The 5431-nt window shown below is 41.2% G+C and overlaps 1 long non-coding RNA gene across 1 annotated transcript in view; it reads right to left on the reverse strand.

Moving 5' to 3' along the window:
* LOC121930450 overlaps positions 1-3921 on the reverse strand; it is a 38511-nt gene extending 34590 nt beyond the window's left edge. The window contains exon 1 of the long non-coding RNA XR_006103947.1: positions 3860-3921. This is a non-coding gene — a long non-coding RNA (uncharacterized LOC121930450). The remainder of the gene's footprint in view (positions 1-3859) is intronic.
* Between the last annotated feature and the right edge of the window lie 1510 nt (positions 3922-5431).

Here is a 5431-nt window from a genome sequence, read left to right on the forward strand (position 1 = left end):
ATTATTATTATTATTATTATTATTATTATTATTATTATTATTATTATTATATTTTATTTATATAGTGCTGTAGATTTACACAGATTATTATGCACAGATATTTTGTTAATTTTTTAAAAAAAGGATGTGAAAATGGGACAGAACAAACCATAAGTGTGTGTTGGGGAGGGATGAGCAATAATAATATGCTCCTATTCCAGCTGTGACAGGCAAGCTGTCACATCCCCCCATTCATCTGTCCTTGGTTTGTTCTGTTTCATTTTCACATCACTTAAAAAAAAGTACAAAAATGTATATGCATTTTTATGCCTGTTTCTCTTAAAAGATATGCACATTTAGGACAAACATAAATATTTACAGCAGTTTTTCCAGGCTTCTGAAGTACATACACATTTTCGCTATAAATAAGCATATTTTTCTCTACAGTTTCCCCAATGTATGCTCAGGCAGTTTTGGTTGAGAGAATGATATCACTCATTTTGGAGAACTGTGAATAACTGAAAAGTAATAACTGTGTTCTTTTTTTCAGACTGATTGAGCAAGGGGACATCTGGTGAGCTCATACTGAAATGAGAAATGAATGAAATTCTCCCGATGCCTAATGGACATTAATGTGTGGATACAGTTAGACTAGAAGTGTAACTTTTTAATTTAGTGTAACACAACTTCCAAGTCCAATACCGACTGACCCCCCCCTCCACCCTTTTTTTGTACAATCAAGATAGATAGTGCTGTCCTATATTTATCTCACACCATCACGCTCCAACAATTTGGCAGGGACAATCCCTGTTAATCCCCCATCTCTGCACTTTTTCAGATGCTTTTAAAATGTCCCAGTTCTTCTTTCCTCCTCCCACTCCCCATTTGTCCACAACTTACTTCAATTGCTTCAAACTGAGTTCAAAGTCTAAAGTAGCTTGTGCTCAATTAGCTCAGCAGACAGGAGAGGAAAAGAGGGGTTGGATTCTTGTCTGTTGCACTTGTTGTTGCAGCTGTTGTTGCTGTTTGCATTCAAGTCATTTCTGACTTATGGAAACCCTAAGGCAAACCTATCATGGGGTTTACTGGAGCTGAGAATATGCGACATGCCCAAGGTTACCCAGTGAGTTTCCATGGCCAAGGGGGAAATTGAATCCCAATCACCAGAGTTGTAGTCCAGTACTCAAACGATTAGATCATGCCCTAGGCTCGGGCAAATGTAAACTACTGCAACCTCTTGGACCCTGTGTGTTCTTCCTCATTGTGCTCTTCCTTAAGTACTGCCTGAAATCATTGGCTGAATGTAGTGCCTATAAAAGGCAGTTACAAATACCACCTACATTGCTGAGAACAATTTCTATCTTTTTCTTTGAGAGCTTGGCTTATCAAGATGCTGCTGCTGGATTTACAACAAATGCCTGTACTGCAGCCACTCATTCACAAACCATACGGTTGTGAGTTCAATACCAGCCCAGCAGCTCATGCTCGACTCAGGCTTGCATCCTTCCAAGGTCACTAAAATGAGACCCAGATTGTTGGGGGCAATTAGCTTACACTTTGTAAATCACTTAGGGAGTGCTTAAGTGCATTGATAAGTGATATAGAAATGAACTTGCTATTGTTATTTCTATTGCTAGACTACTTTAATAACTTGGTCACAGCTAATCCCTTACTCTGATTTATGGCTTCCTTGACATGGTTGGTTAACACAAGCTATCTCTTGCTTTTGAAAATAGTTACTGTCTCTTGGCTTTCAACTAACAGTTTATGTTCTCTGGATTTCTGAATTCTGCTTACAGTCAAGAGCAGGACAGGAATCCTATTAGGGTCATGCATGTGTTGTAAGTGTCCCTTATACATGTGAATATCATTTTTGGGGGTGCTGCAGAGGTTGATATTCCCTTCCTTTCTGTATAGTGTCCCCCCCCCCCCCCCCAATTTACTGCAAAGCCCCGAAATTAGCCATCCCACATAGGCACTCTATGCTTTGTTTTGAGTAAGCAAGATTGGAGAAACATGTGGCTCCATCCTCATCACCAGACACAAAATGATGACATCAGAACTGAGATCCACAAGGTTCCTTCGCACAGTCTGTCTTGGCGGCTGAAAAGTGGAGTGTCCACCTTGTCATGCACCTGCAGGTCCACCTCTTCAGCTTCATCTGCAAGCGCTATGCCCACCTCAGCTACAGCCAAGATGATGATCCTGCCGTTGTTGAGATGGCGGTCAGTCACAATGTCCTTCAGGAATCTCAGTGCTACTATAATTATTTTGCATCTGGCAAAGGAGACATAGCCAGATGTTTCTCTGATCCTGTCTTTTTCTGTGATTGTTCCAGGCCTCTCTTTGACTTGCCACATAGGACAGACCATCAAAACACAAAATGAGCATGTAGGGTGGCTTCAGAGGTTTTGCAGTAAACTGGAGGAAAGCTCAGCATAGCATAGGTCCACATGTGGGTATTTATGCTGTGTTGAGTGAATGCTGAATTCAGGCCAATGTGTTTTCTGTGATCTACCTAGAAGCAATATTGGGCTTGAACTCTTCCACTACCTGAGGTGGAGAGTGACCACTGAGGCTTTCCAAAGTGGCATTGGGGGTCCTTTAGGAGAGAGGATAGATTACCTCCCATCATGCTCTGCTGCCCAAAGCTGGCACCTCATTCTGACCAATGAGAGAATTGTCCCTGACAGAATCTACTACTTACAAATTCTATTAGATGACCCTGAGGTCAAGTTATTATGAGAAGGAGAAGGAAGTACATCTCTCCAGGGAGCATGGGAGGAAAAGAGTAGCTCCATTTCTGCACTTGTATGATTTGATAAACCTCTATCATCTCCTTTCTCAATTACATTTTCCCCACAGTGCTACACTCCAAATGTTTTAACTTTCTCACCTTTAACCCAGCAGATGAAGAGCAGTCCAGCTGTTGAGACAAATATGGTCTTAAGAGTCCTATAGCAACTAAGTTTAATCACTCTCTAGCCACATTGTTTTATTTTAATGGTTGAATATGGAGCTGGGAAATACTACACTAATGCCTAAGACACAATATTATTTTTCCTAGCACATTTCATCTACAAATGAGGGTGAGAAGCAAAACAACATGAAGTATGTATTATGCCTCTACAAAAAACAATGTACCCTTATTACTTCTTGAGAGATGTGTGTGGCGAGGGACAGAATATTACTACTTCTTGCTCCCTGGCAAAGTCTATTTTTCACAAATATTAAGTTGGTGGCATCACAGACTAGTTTGTCCACACACTTACAATTTTCCTTCCCCAAAACAGACGAACAAGCTATAACCATAATCGGATCTCTGCTTATTACGCACAGAACTAGCCAAAGTATCAAGCCCTTAGAAATTAATGGTGGCACACTATGCATGCTAAGGGATGCCAAATCCCCCCTCCTCCCGGTTTCTATCATACATGCTCAACCGTTTTCTGTGATTGCTCCAGGCCTCTCTTTGACTTGCCACATAGGACAGACCCTCAGTTAGCATCTTTTATGAAGAACTCCTTCTAAACCTTTTTAACATTTATCCCACCCCATTCCTCTTCTTATTCAATAGGTCCTTAAGGCAGCATTTATTCATTAGGATAAAGTGGTCTAAGCTCTTGAAAACATCAAATAAGATACAGTACCATTAAGGAGCATTACAAATGCAGGGTAGACGATTGTCACAACACCTTAGCGTCTCAGTGGTAATTTGAGTTCATTGGTATGAATTGACACCAACTGCCACAACCCCTTCTTCAGCTTTGACGTGACTAATTACAAATAATTAGTTACTTATAGTTAGTTTCTTTCCATATTAGCAAAGATCTAGCTATGTTACATTAAGTGTTATTTATTGATTTGAATGGTATCTTACCTGTCTACCTGTAGACGCAGTACCAAAGGAGTGCCGTGATGCTGTGTGTTGTGTGGTGCTGCATGTGATATCATGCTGGGCTGGGAGTGGAGTCAGAGCATGTTTCATGTAGACTCTGCCCCCAGGCCAGCCAAAGATGCCATTCTGTACAGCCCCTAAGTTACACTCATAATGTACTTTTGGTATTAGAATACAACACTTGATATTGGGAAAAGGAACAACTAGATATTTGTAACTAGCTACTTTCCAAACTCCGGGAATAATATAATGGGAAGAACAGGATTTTGAATTTTATTCAGGAAGTGGCCTCTGAAACATTTTAATGTTGTATTTTATTGCTCTGTTTTCATCTTTCTGTCCGGATAGAGGCATGAAATCCAAAGCCAAGCATGACTGAACTAGAGCAGGCTTTAGAGGGAAAGCCTAGAAACCTGGTGGCAGTGAAACACATTGATGAACATCATGGCTGGCACTGTTCCGCTTGAATCCTTCTTGTACCAGTGGCTTGAAAGGACTCAAGCTCCAAGTGAGATGGGAAAGCCTGTGTCAGATTTTCCCCACTGAACATTCAATTGATGTATGAGAAGATTATCACTATGCAGATCCAAACCCAGCATTTAACCAGTTGGGTTTATTCCCATTTCATTGGAAGAAAACAACTGGGGCACTGACATGTCAAATTCCCAGTGTCCATTGAAATTCATGCCAGGTTGGTACCTGTGCCAGGGCTTGTCTCCAGCTACTTTGAATCTGGCCTTTCCTGTAAGCTTTCCTCCATCTGTGCCAGCCTTATCTCACATACCACTCACTGGATAAAGACTATGGCCTGATTTTTGCCCACCTCGTGTCTCACTGCTGCCTGGCAGCAGAGAGAAGCTGTGAACATCTAATGCCTTTGGATCAGCTGTACCTCAAGGGCCACCCTGTAACTATTTCTTAGGTTAGGAAAAACAGCTTTCCCAGGCATGGCTAACATCAGAAGAATAAAAAGTTACTGTATTAGCTCAAGTGGCAAGTTTACCTCCAGTGCTTTCTCTCTAGAAGGTCAAAACTCAGAGAAGTAGACAAATGGATGGAGGACAGTTTATTTTGATGGAGGAGAGGCAGCCTCCTCTGGCCTGGTATTTGTCCCTTGCAGTCAATAACTAGAAATAGAAACCTAAACAAAACATTGTAGCATCTCTCTATACATTCCTCAGGGGTATATCAATCCACTTTCCCCCCACATTTTGGGCACTTTTTATTTTTCCCCAGCTCAACATTCCTTAGCCAATGAGCACGCACAGTCCTGATCGCATTATTATGTAAAGGTCCTTTAAGGTATCTGATGTGAGGGACCAGCAATTTCACCCCAATTACAAAGAACTAGTACCATATTTATGTCCATTAGGTATAGTAGCCCCTCCCTTCCTCCCTTTTCAGGGACTGGCAGCAAATTGCTTGGGGGCTGGCACTTATACAAGGAGTACCACTTTGAGTAGCACTATCCTATGTGCTTTTTTAAATATAAAAACATATACTGTATATTATTTACTTCTACCAACTTTAGGGGTCCCTAAAGCATGCAATGTG

Source organism: Sceloporus undulatus, chromosome 5, assembly GCF_019175285.1.
Source record: "Sceloporus undulatus isolate JIND9_A2432 ecotype Alabama chromosome 5, SceUnd_v1.1, whole genome shotgun sequence".
Lineage (NCBI taxonomy): Eukaryota > Metazoa > Chordata > Lepidosauria > Squamata > Phrynosomatidae > Sceloporus > Sceloporus undulatus.